The sequence below is a fragment of the Equus caballus genome, chromosome 9 (genome assembly GCF_041296265.1).
Source record: "Equus caballus isolate H_3958 breed thoroughbred chromosome 9, TB-T2T, whole genome shotgun sequence".
Taxonomy (NCBI): Eukaryota; Metazoa; Chordata; class Mammalia; order Perissodactyla; family Equidae; genus Equus; species Equus caballus.
Window position 1 is genome coordinate 9,223,622 of NC_091692.1, and position 17,922 is coordinate 9,241,543.

Genomic DNA, 17,922 nt, shown 5'->3' on the forward strand with positions numbered 1-17,922 from the left:
TATCTGATCATTGTAGCCAAGAGTTTCCCCCAACATTTTCTTGTTTTTTTGTTTTTTTGTAACAGAAACCTATAATAGAAATATTTAGGTTTTCATATCATGGCATTTTTTGTAATTTTTGTATATATTTCTGGATCCTCTAATTGTATAACCTTATAGTGTAAGCCCAATGAAGGCAGAGGCAAGTATGTTTTAATTATCTCTGATACTTGGCTCCAAGCCAAGGAATCTCTAGCACATGTAGGCTTTTGATGAATACTTATTGAATAAATAGATGCATAGGGCTACTGGTTGGTGTTTTAAAGTAACACGTGTACAGATAACACTCGTTTAAATATTTTAGCCCCTTGGAGATCCAGACATCAAGCTAATGAGGACTGAGCCTGATGCTTAAGTGAAGAAGGTTAATTCCTATCCCACAGTGTCATCTTTCTGAAAATTAGCACTGTTGTCAAATCATTGAGGTCCTAGGATGTTGGTGTTGTAGATTTTGATTTTCTTTAGCATTTTTATGTGTGTACATTAATTATACTAGCAAGAAAGTCTGAGTCACTATGCGTATTTCACTATTTATTTGAGTGTGTGCTAAACCAGTGAGTACAATTTACTGTCAACGTTGTTATGAACTTCCCTTTGTTAATGTACATCTCTCTTAGGAAATGGTATGACATCTTTCCGTTATCTCTTATTTAAAAAATAAAGTTGCATTTTAATAATATGAGAGCAAATCTTAAATCAAGATTTTTTAAAATGTGGTGCATACGAAAATTATTCAAGTAATGCCAGGAAAAATAAACAGCTTGCAATGGAAGAGCAGAATTAATGGCATTTACCAGTTATGTTTCATTAGTTGATGTATCCGTTAAAAATTACATTTAGTTGCAGGTAAAGGAGACCCCAATATAACAGCATAATAAAACTGAATCTTTGTTTTTCCCCTGTAACTGAGAATGTCTGCCTATTGATCTTGGTTCAGGGGTTCATGGATGTTAGGGGATGAGATCCAGGATTCCCCTGGCCTTTCCCTTACATGACTTTGTCATCGCAAAGTAGATACTGAAACTCTGGTCTTCACTTCTCCGTTCCAGTCAGAACAAGGGTAAAGGAGTCACATTTATTGCAAAATTCTCAGGTGGCTTCCAGTTATATCTTGTTGTCCGGAACTGGATCTTGTGACTATACCTAGCTGCAAGGCAGGTTAAAAATATATGTTTTTGCTGGAACCCAGGAAATCAGGGTTATGTTAATTATGAAGAAAGGAAGAATGGATATTTGTTAGATAGGCTATAATTTTGCCATTTCTGTCTAAGAAAGAAATACATATTTGGGATGATGGTGTGTTCCTGATGGCCACATTACTGGTGCCGCCCTGAAATGTTGCCGTGTGGTAGAGCATACATTTTACAACATACACTACAGGTCTCCGCCCTCCCGTCGTGCACAGGAGAGAGAACGAAAAGATTTTCACTTCTGGGGGCTGGCCCCGTGGCCGAGTGGTTAAGTTCGCGCGCTCCGCTGCAGGCGACCCAGTGTTTCCTCAGTTCGAATCCTGGGCGCGGACATGGCACTGCTCGTCAGACCACGCTGAGGCAGCGTCCCACACGCCACAACTAGAGGAACCCACAACGAAGAATACACAACTATGTACCAGGGGGCTTTGGGGAGAAAAAGGAAAAAATAAAATCTTCAAAAAAAAAAAAAAAAAAAAAAAGATTTTCACTTCTGTTTATGACCAAAGAACGTAATGAAAGTTGATAGTAATTTCTTATGGATGCAAAACCAGGTCAGAATTTGCCACTTATACAAACTACATTGCAAGCGGAAGGAAGTGCTCTTAGCCAAAGTAAGAACCAGCACTCTACAGTTCCTTATTCCTTTGCATGTACATATTCACTTGCCCCGACACTATTTGTTGACAGTAGTATTCTTTTCTCATTACGTTATCATGGTATTCTTGTAGGAGATCAAATATCCTTAGAGGTATGAATTCATATCAGGACTCTCAATTCTATTCCATTGATCTATATTTCGATCCTTATGCCAGCATCACACAGTATCGATTATTTTAGCTTTTTGGTAAGATTTGAAATCAGAAAGTAAGACTCCTCCAACTTTCTCCTTTTGTGAGGTTATTTTGGCTATTCTGGGTCTCTTAAATTTCTGTAATAATTTTAGGACAAACGTCAATTTTTGCAGAAAAAGCAACTGAAATTTTGACAGGGATTGTTGAATCTATATATCAATTTGGGGAGTATTGCCATCTTAATAATGGTAAGTCTTCCAATCTATGAATGTTTCTCCATTTGTTTAGGTCTTCCTAATTTATTTCAATGAAATTTTGCCCTTTTCAGTCTATAAGTCTTATGTTTTTTTGATACATCATTCATAGGGATTTTATTTTTTTGTTGCCATTGTAAATAGAATTGTTTCCTTAATTTCATTTATAGATTGTTTATTGCCAATGCATAGAAATAGAACTATATTTTCTATATTGATCTTTTCTCCTGCAAACTAGCTGAACTTGTTTATTAACTCTACTGGCATTTTTTTTTGATAATTCAGGGTTGTCTATATTACAAGATTATGCCATTTGCAAATAGAGATAGTTTTAATTCTTCATTTTCAATCTGGGCCCATTTTATTTCTTTTTCTTACCTAATTACCTCGGCTAGAACCTCCAGTACAATGTTGAATAGAAATGATGAAAATGGACCTTTTTGTCTTATTCCTCATCTTGAGGGAATTGTTTTCAGTCTTTCGCCATTAAATATGATGTTGATGTACATTTTTGGAAGATGTCTTCTATCATTTTGAAGATATTCATGTCTCTATCTAGTTTGTTGAATTTTCTTTCTCCCTCTTTTGAGATGATCCATCCTTTTGTCTATTAACGTGGTATATGGATTGATTTTCATAGATACAATAAATCTTGCACTCCCAGAATAAATCCAACTTTATCATGGTGTATAATCCTTTTTATATATTGCCAGATTCAGTTAGATAGTATTTTACTAAGGATTTCTGCATGTATCTTCATAAAGAATATTGGTTTCTAGTTTTCTCTTCTTGTGATGACTTTGTCAATATTATCAGAGTAACAGAATGAGTTGAGAAGTGTTCTCTTCTCTGCATTTTTTTGGAAGAACTTGTGAAGTATATGAGTTAATTATCTTTAAGCACGTGGTGGAATTCACCAGTAAAGCCATCTGGTCCTGGACTTTTCATTGTTGGAATTTCGTCTTTTTGGATTCATTTTCTCTCTCTACTTGTTATAGGTCTATTCAGAATTTTATTTCTTCTTGAGCCAGTCTCAATATTTGTGTCTTTCTAGAAATTTATTCTTTCATCTAGGTTATCTAATATGTTGGCATACAATTGTTCATAGAATTCCCTTCTAACCTGCTTGTTTCTATAAGGTCAGTAGTAATGTCTCCACCTTCATTCCTCATTTTTCTAATTCGGATCTTCTTACCTTTTGTCTTGGTGAGGCTTGCAGAAATCTGAATTAGAGTTATAAGGAGGAAGTTTAAAAGCTCTCCCTCAGGACAGAGGGAAGCAAAAGAAACTCATAAGATGCTTAAGGTCAGTGATATGGAAGAAAAGGAAAATGTACAAAATGTATACTTAATTATTTAGTTTTCCAAAAATAAAATTACATAAAAAGTACTAATCTTAAATATAGAAAACAAACTTATCTGAGATACAGAATAACTGAAATTGCAAATTTAAAATGATTACCTGTACCAGGCAGAATCAAAGAAAAAAAGCACCCAAATATATCAACAAATATTTAGTGTATTTCTACCACGTGACAAATACTTACCTTATATGTCAAAAAAATACACCTCTCTTATACTTCACAATAATCCTATGAAGTAGGAATTACTTTTTGTCTTATTTGACTGATGAGAAAATACATTATATGTGGCATCTAGAGAAAGCCAACCTTATACAAACAGACAGCAAAATGGTGGTATCTATGGACAGGGGGTGTGGGAAATGGGAAGATGTTGGTCAAAGGGTACAAACCAATTGTTCTAAGATTAATAAATTCTGGGAATCTAATAAACTGCATGATGACTGGAGTAAAAAGAAAATAACAACCAAAAAAAGGAACATAGACAAGCAGAGAAATTGAAGAAACTTTGTCATGGTCAGTAAGCCTTCATGAAGAAGTGCCAGGATTTTAACCATGGACAACTTTCTCCATTGCTCTTTCTTTGCCAGATGCAGTATTCCACTTGGGGATTATGACCTGACATTTATTAAGTGTCCACATGCATAGCATTTTACTCATTTGGTTGTTGATAAAAAATAAGATTTTATATATATATATATATATATAAAATGTATATTTATATAAAGTGAATCACTCAACAAGCTGACAAGTTTTAATTTTTACCAGTAATCTCTGGCATTGATTTCTCATTACATATAATCATGAATTTATATTAATTGAATTCAATAAGAAGTAATTGCTTTCTTTTTTGTAACTTGGGATAAGACCAAGATGCTCAACTGAATGTGTATATTCTTATACTGTTGTTCAATGTGAACAATGAGAGTACTGTACATCCACTAAGAATATGCACTACTTTTCACCTTTTAGTTGGTGTAATTTATCCCATAATTAAGCACGTGTATATGAAAGTTTAGACTTGAACCATAACTTGGGGTGAAGGAGACAAATATTGTGTATAAGGAAACCACAGACTCAGCAGCAGGTCCTTTTTCATACTTGGCCAGCCTCCTTCTACATGTGTGTTGGCATCTTAATGAGAGTAGATGCATAACTTCTCAGGAAATGGCTACAGCAAAGCAGGGTCAAACAAGCAAAATGCTGTAGGAGTTGCTGGAGAAATGTCTGGCGAAGAATAGATATTGATGGCTTGATATTATGCAATCCATGTCTAAGAGGTGTTGTAGTCATGCCAGGGGCCTTTTGCAGGGGTAGAACAAAGCAGCATGATTCTGGAGCCTCATCTTTAAGTGCGCTTTCCTTCGAATGACATCTCTCTTCCCTTTTTAATTGTGGTTTTGAATTTAATTGTACAGTGTGTCTCACTGAGAATGTAAAATTTGGGGCCAGAACGTGTGGGTATGGCGTGTTCAGTCCTTGGCAGCTGTGCAGCTTACCCTCTCTGTGCCTTGGTTTCCTCATTTACAAAGAGCTGCTATGGTGCTTAAATAAGTTCAACCGCGTAAAATAAGTTAGAGCAGCGACTGGGACAGAGCAGGGTCTCAGTAACGTGGATGTTATTGCTACGATTATCCCAGAGCTAGATTTCTTTAAAGCCACTTGCCAACTAATCTCCAACAAGGTATTAGCTGTTTCAGCTAAGGTGTTTATACTTAAGGGTATTAAAATTTAATTAGGTGACTCCTGAAGTCTAGAGAACCTTCAAAGTTCAAAGGACAGGACATCTAATTGTGGAATTTCAGACACCTTGTATCGGGCCCCCGGAGAGGAAGGGCGGCTATAGCGGCAGTTTGTGGCGGCTGGCACCCCTCGAATTACTGTGTGTGTGGGCAAATGTTTTCTCCATCTGTCTGTACAGGCGGCCCAGAACAAGGAACCAGGAGAGAAAACAAAACCTAAACTCATGGGAGGAAATAAGTGCAGACTGAAGAAAGAGCAGAGGGAGAGTTTCATGACAATACAGCTGTCTTTTGGATGCTCAGGCTGCTTAATGGAACAACGTTGTGATATTCTTCAAACACTGTTGAAATGATCCTGATTTGTGGTTGCACGTGGCTTCTATAAGATTCTACACGAAAATATGAGAATGAATGATTCAAGTCGGCTGAGCCTGTTTGCGGAGCAGTCATTTGATGAAATTATCTGAACCAGAAAAGTGTGCATTGCAGATGATGACCCTCAGTGACCTTTGACTGTCCTCCTCCAGTCATTTTATATTTGTAAGAACACTACGTTAACTCTTGTGAATAACCAACCAAACAGTGAAACAGTGAAAACAATTTAAGGATATAGTAGAACTTTTCTTGCTCCCATACGTCCATAATTACAAATTTGTGTCTGAGCTGAATGCTGGCAAGTAGGACGAATTAAAAAGAAATCAGAAAAAAATCAGAAATCAGAAAGCAAAAAAGGAAGGAAGGAAGAAAGAAAAAAAAAGAAAAATGGTGGAAACGCAAAACTTCTTGAAATAAAATAATAAAATTAAAGCATTAACAGCATGGGGGTGTGAGTTCTCAAGCTCTTGGTGGAGAGTCTTCACTTAACCACATGAAATGACTAAGGTTTGGAGGATCAGGGAGGTGAAATCGTGACTGCTGTTCTTTAGCCCTTGGATGGCAAAGGTTATGCTCTCTTCCTTTGAGTTATTTCCTGCCATTTTTCTCCTGATGTATGAACCATTTTGTTCAAGATACTTTAGGTAGGCTCCCTCTAAAAGGTTTCCTAGTAACCTCCACTGGCTTACTGTTTCTTCCCCGCTTCCTTCCCCCTGATAACACTCCGTCTTGCAAGCCTGAAAGATGCAAGCTGGGTGCACACCTCCAGTAGTGGCGGCTGCTAGGCTGTTCTGAAGTGTTTTCGAGAGGCTGGATTAAGCCTGTCAGTGGCTGTAAAGACTACCTGTTAAAGAGTGCTCATAATTAGCTTACTGACTATTTGGAGAAAGCGCTCCTGGCTTCTCTGTGCCCAGTCCTTATTGAGTGAGCTACTGCGGAATGAAACAAATGTGTTCTTTATAATGATGAGGTCATTTTTACGCTTATTAGTCTTTAAAGCAAGCTGTTTCTTATAGAACAAAGTTGGATTTGAGAGAGAGAGAGAAGATGATGAAGATGATGACTTGTAGAAAGGAAAAGAAAAGAAGCCTTTATGTGTATGTGCTCACATATTTTATTAAAAGTTTTAGTGGCTGCTCCAAGAGGAAGGTGTCCGTGCCTTTAATCATTTTCATTTTAAAAACAGAGCCTTATATTTCCACATCTTCTGCTGTCCCAGAGGGCAGCTAGGCCAACTTTAACAACATTAATTTCTCTTTATGACAGGACCAGTGCTGCCCCAGGTCTTCCGAACTGCCTAAAATGTCTGGAAAAGCAGATAATGAAGAGGATATTAGAATTGTAAACAAGAACAATTTTGTAATAAAAACCATATATTTTCTCCATTGGACTTTGGGCTTAATACTGTGGCAGCAAAAGTGTCACGAGTCATAATTTGTTGATGGCTACTGAGCATTAGTTACAGTTAGAGCATGTGCATAAAGGGCAAGTCCTCCTGGCATCGCATTAAAGGAGATCTCGGATGGGTAATTGCAATTTCGTCGTTCTAATGTGTCTCTTTCGTTGGATTTTCCATTGTGCTACCTGATGAAAAGAACTTGTGCATTACAACTTCCCAGTGCTCACAGAGACTTTTGCCCTTATGCAGCGGTATTTTGCACAAGTTTAAAGGATTTCTTAATAGTGAATGTGAAAGGATCACGCTACTAAAAGTCAAAGGAGACCCATGTCCAACCCTGCACTACCTTCCAAAGGTTTAGGAGGAATCCCGATTGGAGTGCTGACAGCAGAATCACTTCCCTGCCAGCTCTGTTTCTCCAGCAGCACGTCCCTGCTTCTATCATCTATTCTTCCTTCTTGCTGACAGGGTTTATAAGTCTGATACAATGGACTTAGAAACAGTAGATTTTTCCCAAGAAACGGAGTGCCCTTCTTTGTTTGCCTGCAAGGAATGTGGGTGCAAAGTGCACCATGTGAGCATTATCGTCTGTTAATATCATAAACAGGACGATCTTCTTGTCTTAAGGTTTATGGCAGCTGAGAAAGTTCATCCTGTGCTTAACCTTTTGTCTTTCCCTCATCCTTTGTTGTCCTGATTCACACAGAAGAAATCTGAACACATAATCCTAAAAACACAGCAATTTCCAATAATATGGTTTTCATTTGCATTTCATATCTGCTTTTATTGTACTCAGTGGCCTACATTTTATAATCTATTCCTTGAGTTTAGTTTTGCAAGAGAAACAAAGATACACCAAACCTTTCAATTTCTACTGGGATCTTTTCCTATCAAAGATAATAATGAAAATGTTTATATTTTCAATTAGCCAAAACTTATTTGCACACTTGCGTGATTTCCTTTTCAAAGCTGGGAATAGTATCATAGCCTGTGTTTCAAAAAAGACCGCAGTTATTCTAACGAAGGCTAGAGTAAGATTCCAAATACTGTAATTTCTAAGTGAAAAGGGAAGGCACGTTGTGTTTTATGAAATCTTTTTAAATATTACGATTTTAAAAATAAGGGCAGAAACCTTTCATCTGCATCTCTTGGCACCCAATTCGCTTTTTCTCAGCTAGGATGTGCAGGTAATCAGCTTCGTCACTGTGGTGTGGTCAGGTGAGGGGTGTGTGTCTTTCAGACAAGCTGGGAGAGTGGGATCCCATTCTGAGAGAGAGCTCTGGCTTAATACAAAGTAAAAGACAAAAATGAGCACTCTTCTCTTATTTAGGCACCTGTCCCGAGGTTGGGGAAAAGAAAATTTCCTCGTGTAGATTTTGCCCAAGAGAGCAGAGATAACCACCTTGCCTTCTGTGTCTAATAAGATGTGAAGAGGGGCAGAAATAATGAGTATTACATTGTATTTTTCATGTAAAAGCCTGAGAAACAAAACGTCCTGAGCACTGGCAGTGATTCCAGTCATTTTCAAATGAAAAGGGCTATTTGTTTCCAAATTACAGCGGCCACTGGAATGCATACGTTTATGGCTCAGAAATCCTCATTTTGTGAAGTCAAATTACCTTTCAGTAATTTAGTCACTGCAGGCTTTCTCCTGCTGACTGGTCAGGAGCTATCAGATAGCTTGCAGCTGCAGGCTGAAGCCCGACCATTTTTTTTTTTTTCCTGGGACAGGCAGTTGGTTAGTAGAGCCATCAGAACGGCATCTGTCATCCTGCTAGGCCCAAATTGTTTTCTATGATGGATGTCACAGTCTGTATGATCAAAATAGAAGCCCTGCTGCTTTTAATTGCAAAATCGGAGTCCTTGCACATTTGTTATTATGCCGAGGTTATTACCTCACACAAAATGAATTAACAGGTGAAAATAATTGATGAGAGGCATCTAGGGATTTTTAGCCTCTTCAAAGAGACTTTGTAATTATGGCATAATGAATGTTCTGAGACATATCTGTGGGGGGCAGCATGAGACCACCAAAGATCTCTTCAGATTGATGATAAGTTCTACTGAATTCTACTGTAATACTGCTTAAATTTACTTAGCAATTAGTTTAATAGGCCTACATGATTCATGATAACATACTGAGAATTTTTAAATAAGTTTGTTCCATCAATCTATAAATTAAGCTACTTACCTCAGCTCTCTTCGCAAGGTGATAGAAAACGTGAACCCATCAGAATTTCTAAAACCAAGATGACATAGAATAAGGGCTTGGGTTTCAGAAATACCTGACTAAATGCTGCTGGCATCTCAAGTAATTTCTCTTCCCCTTTTCCAATAGCTTGTGAAAAGAGCCTCACCAAATTTTGTCCAAATATAGTTTTAAGAGTTTCCCAGCACGTGAAGACTCTGCATTTGTCCTGTGAAGTAAATCGTTTAAACATTTTGCAGGCTGAAGTAATTGCTCTTGGCTTTCTGACCACTCTTCCATTCAGACTTGGTCATATTTCAAATTCATTCAGCCTCTCAGTGCATCCAGAGTGATGGAGTCCAGCCATCTTTCCCCTTCCTCGTGACATCCTGAAACTGCACAGGGGGTATCTCTGTCCCTAGGAACTCACTTCCAACACTGTTTCAGAGCACAGAAGGCACTTTCCATGTATTCACCCAGTGTAGCCAACAAGCTGGGGTATTGCTTTTAATGTTTGTCTAACCAGGTACAGAACAGTCGTTGTAAGATGACCAACCTGAAAGTTGCAAGAGGGGTGAAATATTGTTAAGTTCTATAGAAGACCATTTAAAGAAAAGAAAAAAAAACCTAAAACACCACAGATCACAAGCATGCTTCTTCCCATAACCACACAGTACCCCCCTACTAGGTGTGTGCAAGTCTCAAGGTAATTCTTTAATTTGCAAGAGTTGGAAATCACACTAATTGTGAGTCCTATTGTGAGAAATATACATAAAGGAAATCTGGAGACTAAGACAACCTTTAGTTAAAAGTAAAGGAGAGAAAAACAAATGGGAAACAGAACTGTGAGTTTTGAGGAATTATAAACCCAGTAAAAGAGCCACATGCTTAAAAATATCTATATTCATTTCTTAAGTGACACGGAGCTTTATCACAGATTCAAACAAGATTGATTAATTCACATTTCTAGAAGACATGCATTATTTACCATTGTTCTTGTTCCCTTTGTCACAGACACACACACACATACACACATTTTCCTGCCCTAAAAGTCAGCAGCATTTTTGTAAAGCATTTCTTCTACTTGAAGTAGCTTTTAATGACTATTTGCTGTTATTCTTGTGCTGAATTTAAATGAAATGCATATTTGAGGTGTACAATCAATATTGAAGTATGCAATTGATATTGAGGTGCCTCTTTTTACATTATGTATATAGCATTATATATATAACATAAAATGTAATGATATATATATATGTATATCATTCTTTTCAGATTTACTGTCAGCATTTTTGTATTTAAGAGTATGTAATATCAAAGGGTCTCAATAACAGGAAGAAAAAATACATGGACAGAAAATATAATGAATGCAAGGCAAGCAGTGGATTGTCCCACATGTGAAACGGACTGGGGTAACTCATATCAGGCTGCATGTCACTAGCAGAGGCATTTTTCATAAACCTTCACACGCCTGCATTTATCTTCAGCATAAACCCCAAGATGAATTCTCCAAAGACATTAACAATAGATAAATGCTTTTTAAACAAAATAGTCTATTTGAAAAATCTGTTACAAAGGTAGGAGGGTGTTATACCATCGAACATCAATTGTGTCGTAACCATGGCATCGTTCTGTGACATTACTTTATTGTTTGGTCTTAACTTTAATGGAGAGCAAAATGACCTAAAATTCAAAGGTTAATGCTGTAAAATTTTGATACCTGTTTCATTTAAATTATATTGGATTATTGTTATGAAACACCATGGAAAACCCTCAAGGGATTTCAACTTGAATAAAAAAAATCACAGGTGAAAAAGCGAATTTCTAAAAATTTCGTGTTACTGAAGGTCGGATATGATTTTTGAAATTTGATTATTCAAGACATTTCGAAATCCTGTTCATAACGCAAACACCAAGACCAGTAGATCACACAATTTAAATTTCATGGTGAGCTACACAAACACAAGTAGATGTGTTTATACTGAAATGAAGAACAGAGGGTTTGGGTGTGCTTTCTGATAGCTTTGTGACAAATGACGCATTTATTGAGTGCAGTGTAACTGACTCTAAAGCAAATTCAGCTGCTTTTTTCTTGTCTCTCCTTTTTTCTGTATATAGTATGCACAGAAGTACAAATGTTTAGACGGTGTCTAATAACTACAAAGGGCATTCAATGCAATGTGTATGTTTACCAAAGAAATTGTGTTTTAGATGAGAAAATTTGATGTCCTTTTTAATGACTATAGAATATGAAGTAGTAAGGATAGGGAAAAGAGTATTTGTTTTATTCATGGACCATTGCAAAATAATTCTCATGTGTCATGGGAGATGGTGAGCTCATGGAGTCTGAATCACTGACTTACCAGGCAGATCCGTTTCCAGAAAAAGGAAAGATTTTGTTGATAATTTAATGAGAATGCAAATAATTTCTTTGATGATGCTAGAATTTGGGTGGTTTTAGTCTGCTGCTAGCATGCTATGAATTCTGTGTAATTAAAGGGAATTGGATTTTGGGGCTGGCTTTATGTAGACGGCACTGGTTTCTGAGTAATACCCCATTCAAACACCTCACTCTGATGTATTGCATTAATAGATCATCAGAAGCAGTTGTCATTCCAATGATGTATTAGTGTAATACATGAGAATGAGACTCACTGATGATGTATTTAGTACTCACAAGATGGCAGTGTCCAAAGAAGAAATGGGCCCAGTAAGGAAGCCATTATAATTACAGGATGAAGCCAGTCACTGGGCGGCACTTTCCGAGCTTTCTCGGGGGGCTGAGTTGGTGTATTGGTGCTGAAGCTACTTTTAGGACCCTCTTGCTGGTACAATGAGAAGAGCGTTATTAGCCCAGTTCAAAACAATTTCAACTAGTGAACTGCAAGATAATTTACATACACAGGTCTCGTTACCATTCAATATTTTAGCGCATGTCAACGTCTATATTGACAGAAAGCACTGTGTACTGTTAGTGTTGGCTTTTGCGAAAAAAAAAAAAAAACTCTCTTAAGCAGGATTTTCTGGGATGAAACTTAAATATATTATCTTAACAGCAGTTTTTCCAACTGATAGTTCCTGCCAAAGGGGAAGCCTGTGCTACTAAGTGTCTGCATGCCACCAATCACGGGCGCAGCTTCTGGCATTAGCTAGAGAGGCAGATATCTTGAGTAAAACATTAAACTTAGGTCTGACTGTCATACATTTTCTGCTAATAGAGCTTGCAACACCTACTATAAATGTAGATGAATTAGAGACTCTCAGTGACCTCTATCTACCTCCTGCTGTGCTTTTTCTAAAAGGGTAAAAGAGAGACTTTTAAATGTTTATAACACAGGGCTAAAAAGGCTTTTTTATGCAATGGAGTAGCAGTTACTGTTCACCTTCTTACAGCAGCTGATTGCATCATAAATAAAACAGTAGGGCTAGTCATCCCAGTTGCGGAATGGAGGCATCTAGATAGCGGCCAAAAGGCACTGGTGAGGGTTTGGAAGGTTTTTCCCCAGGATCTGGGCTGGTAAAGATGGGGGGTGCCATAAGGTGTGTGTATATGTGTAGTTTGGAGAGGAGAAAGTGGGCAGGAAAAAAGAGAAGGAGGAAGAGGTGATAGCTTATGCATGGCATTTTCTTCACTGGAAATTTAGTAACTGAGATATTGTTTGAAAGAAATTTCCTGAACCCCTCCCTCTTCAGGAAGGCAAAGCAGTAGTGGAAGGGAAGGATTATCTACGGAAAGCGAGATGCTGGTGCAGTGCTGGTTTCGAGTTTTCTTAGCCAGGCTGGTAGGGGCTTTCTTAGACTACATTAAACAATCAAGTTTAGAGCAGGAGGCTAAATTTAGAGGGAAAACAGGAGGCATTCTTTTTATTAAGTGGCATTTCTACTTTCAGATATATTATCATTTTTTAAATTTGAGACAGAAAAATCACTTTACGATTTATGAATAATAAATAGGAATTCTTTCAGTGGACTCCTTTAACCACCTCTGTTTTGTCTAAAGGCTTAGAAAATGTTATGGAAAAATGTATTGCCTACTTTAAATTGACAAGAAAAATGATTTTGAAATGTTTAATGTATCCAACCCTTTTTAAGAATGATTATTTTATGTAATGCCCATTAAAGTATGCATTCTCCAAAATGTCTATTGATTGTCCAAACTATTAACCCCTAATATTCAGTTATATTTTAGACTTCTTAGTAACACTGCTGAACTGCTGAATAATTATTTTATACTATGTAAGTTTTCTTACCATCTAGAAACAAAAGCTTAGGGTATGTACTTGGACCTGAGGATGAAGAGATGTCAGGTAAGTTTTCAAAATATGTTTTTGTAGAACCATAAAGCACCAAAAGAAATATCATGAATGCACAATCAAGATTATTACCCTGTAGCTGGTCACCAATTATTTTTATGTGATATATAAATTATTTTTCACATTAAGGGGATGCAATTTTATTATGTATTTAAATGCACACATGTACTCTTACTTTTGCCTAAAACATGTTAGCGTAAAACAGATTTAATTATTTTCCTACAGAGTTTAAAAAGTCTTTACATGGAATGTAGATGATTATTCAGTAAATATTTGTTATAGATTTTTGCATCATTAAGGAATGTATTATCTTGTTCACACAACGTCAGGCAACAGTGCTAACAATACCTAAAAGACAAACCCTGGGGATTTTCTTTGCCTTAGTTAATTGAAACGTCGTAGACACTGCCCCAGACTTCCCTCCCTTCCTTTCTTCCTTCCTTCCTTCCTTCTTTAGGTTAAGTAAACAGTAGTGGACGAAGAAGCTTAGAGAGATAGGAAGATACAGTGTCACCAAACTGTGATAACTGCGAAACAACTCTTTATCTAAAAATGTACAATATTTCAACTAAGTATAAAAGATACTTAGTTGCAAGGTTTGCTAATGATATTTCCGTAGGATAAGATGTATTTTTTTTTTTTGACTAAAATTAGCCCTGAGCTAACATCTGCTGCCAATCCTCCTCTTTTCGCTGAGGAAGACTGGCCCTGAGCTAACATCCATGCCCATCTTCCTCCACTTTATATGCGGGACGCCTACCACAGCATGGCATGCCAAGCAGTACCATGTTCGCACCGGGATCTGAACCAGCGAACCCCGGGCTGCCAAAGCAGAACTTACAAACTTAACCACTGCGCCACCGGGCCAGTCCCATGTTTTTCTATATACAGGCATAATCATATTGAATGAGTAACAAGGATATAAATAAACAGGAAAATTAGTGACAGAAAAATTCACCACTGGAAAACTAATGCTCTGAGGAATGCTTTTAATAGTAGGGGGGAAAAAAGAGCAAGAATAAGGGGTGCAAAAAAAAGGCAAAGCTGGTTAAGTTGAAAAGTTTTGAAACTTTTATTCTATAGCACAAACACATTCTTTTTAAGTATATTTCTAATGTTGTAAATAATATGAAAGAGAGCTACGAAAATTTTACATGCTTTAAATTGCAGTAAACAAAAACAAGGACAGAATCCTAACAGAAAAATGAACTCTGACCTTTTAAACATCATGATCTATTCAACAACCTCTAAGGTAGCATTAAATTTAAGCTTGTGCCAGTATATGTCACCTTGCCTAAGAGTGGGAGAAACCAGAAAATCCAGAACTCTCATCAACTTTGCAGGAGGTAAACTGAGCAAAGTCATTCCAATTGGTCTTTAGTTTTTTAAAAAAGCGTAAACAAATTAAATACACCATACCAAATAGCTCTCATGTTTTTTCTAGGTGAAAACTGTTTAATCACATTAATATCTGCATTTTTGGGGTAAAAGATCACATTGTTACGTAAAGGTAAAACATGAGGAGTAAGTTCCCTTGCCCTCATGTGAGGCAAGTAGGAAAACTGGTTTAGCAGAACACGAAGCTGCCACTGTCACCTGATGCTATTGCAGAGTCTCCATCAGTTAAGTCAGCATTCAAAGGTTTTACTGAATTCCCAACTAGTGCTCACACTGACTGTTGGTGGCATTTCTTTGCTCAAATAGTTTCGGCACAAAGTTGTCTCCATGGGCTTTCACTTGTGAATGCATCCCACTGTATCACACTAATTTAACAGTTGTACCTCTGGTTTACCGTGCAGTATCTGGCAGTTCTGTGATGACCAAGTCTATATCTTACTTGTAGCTCGCTTCCCATATTTTGTCTTCCATTCTTTCTGTGTTTTTTTTTCTTTTCTCCGTTATCTATTTATCTATTTATTCTGTCTCTCCAGTTCTTATAGGAAATAGTCTAGATTCTCCTCTTCTTTCAGCTACATAGCTACATAAATATTGCCTTTTCACTTGATGGAAATTCGCCTCATCGCTTTTCTCCAACATTTCAGGTTATCTGATCGTCTCATTCTGGAAACGACTATTTCTTTTACTTTTTACATGAGGAGTTATTTTTCCCATTACTAGCCTTCACCTTCACAGATATAAAAGCCTAATTGTGTGCTGTGGTACAAATGAAATCACAAATTATCAAGTGCAAAATTAGCGTTAAAAAATCATAAGACAACAAACAATAGGGCTTTGACGTGATTTTTGTATTTGCATGAAACTAGTTACTCTGGCAATAATTGTTTGTGCTTCATTAACATGCAAAATGGTTTTATAGACAAACCCACATACAAAAGAAACCATTTTTGGTGAGAACTGTGCTTTGTTTAATGTTAGACACCATTGTATTTGCTTTCCTAATATAACAGTTCTAATTAGTACCTAGCACTCATTCTGAGTTTTTCAGCTGGAACAATCTGAAGGTGACAATCAAGTCACAATTCCATGGCATTCTTTGTCAGTACCTGTCAAAATATAGCTAAGCCTTTAGGAGTTGTGATCTAAATACTGAAGAAAAAAAAAAAGGTAATAGTCCAGAAACAATATGTCTCTAGGTAATTTTAAAAAATAAAATTGCACCTTAGCCCTTGCTTAAAAACATAAAACCACTAATGCTACCCTGTTAAATGCAGCCCTAACAAAACTAGATTTGTCCTAATAATTTCTTAGCATTGTTTTTGTCATCCGGCCTTTCTATATTTGCCTGATTCATTTGATTTTACCTCCTTAGTGAGGAAACCCTGGTGAGTCAATAGCAAAATTTTAAATCAGTTAATCTGTACATTCTTTTCAGAAATGATTGTCTGTTCACCTTAATAGCATGGAAGATATAGATTTTTTACAGAAGTGACTCCATTAGGCAAAGACCGTGAACCTAATTCTCACAGAGTCCAATTTAATTCTAACGTGGGAAGCAAGGAGATTCAAAGATGTGAGAGAAGACTTCCCAAATGTTGTTGAATCCCACGTCCTTTGCCCCTTCTTGTGCTCACAGAGTCATGTGATCACATACATATTTTTTGGTACCATTTTTTCCCTACAATTTTGAATAGTTTGTAGAGACATTCCATGTAACTTAGATTTTACCTAAAAAGTTGATGGATTTGATAATTTTTCAAATCTTCCTAATTTAGGTGGGGTTGACCAGTTCACCAAAGCTATAACAGATTTAGGGAAGTGTTTTCTAGAATACTATTGTTTAAGTTTGCTTCTAATTAAAACCCAACACAAATCACTTATAATAATATCATGTAATATTTTAATAATGGAAAATAAAATAAATACAAAGTAACTATATTATTATCCACGTGATTCTAAGTCATTTGGACCCTTGAATTCTGGATCACCTAAGATGAAATATTTTAAAAATCCTACGATATATGTGTGAATCTTAAAGACACATCCACTCATAATTGGGACACATTTGGTCCTGTCCAAAATGTCCATAAGACATTTGGGCCATGCCACAAGGTTCTTGATATCTGGTCATATTTTGTCCTGTCCAAAACATCCCCGGAGACATTGAGTCCATACCAAAAGGACCTTGATATTTGTTCTTGTCTAAAATCATTTGGCATGGACCAAATATGCTCATGGACATTTTGGACAGGACCAAATATAAAGGACCTTTTGGCACGCACCAAATGTCTTATGGACAAAATGTCTCGTGGACATTTTGGACAGGACCAAATGTCCCACAAGGCCACTCACCTGGGTTCTGGAAGAGTTTGCATTTAAGGAGCTTAAGTAAAGTTTCCACATAAAAGAATTGCTTGTCACTTCTTCCTCCAAAAAACTCTTAAGAAACATTTTCTTTTAATTAGTTGATACAGGTAACTGTCAAATCCGAATCTCTTCATGTCAATGTCTCACACTGCAACTGTATTATTTTCTTCCATCACTTTCAAGTCATCTTTAATTTCCTAATTTTTATAATCCCAATAACACCTGAGAAAAAACAAAATTCCTCATCCATATTTTGGACACACGTAATTATTGAAAAATTTTCTGAGGGCTTATAATTGTTACCACAGAGGACTTAAAATCAACAAATAAAACGAATTGTTTTGTGTGATCCATTTTGGAGTGAAAATTAGTGAGCAAAAGTTTTGATAGACAAGATAATTGACACATGAATATAGATGTCATAGATCAGAAAGTTAGAATGCATCTTGAAACTCTTCCATCCACCTCCCAAACAAGATAACTATCGACTCTGGCTTCTTAGG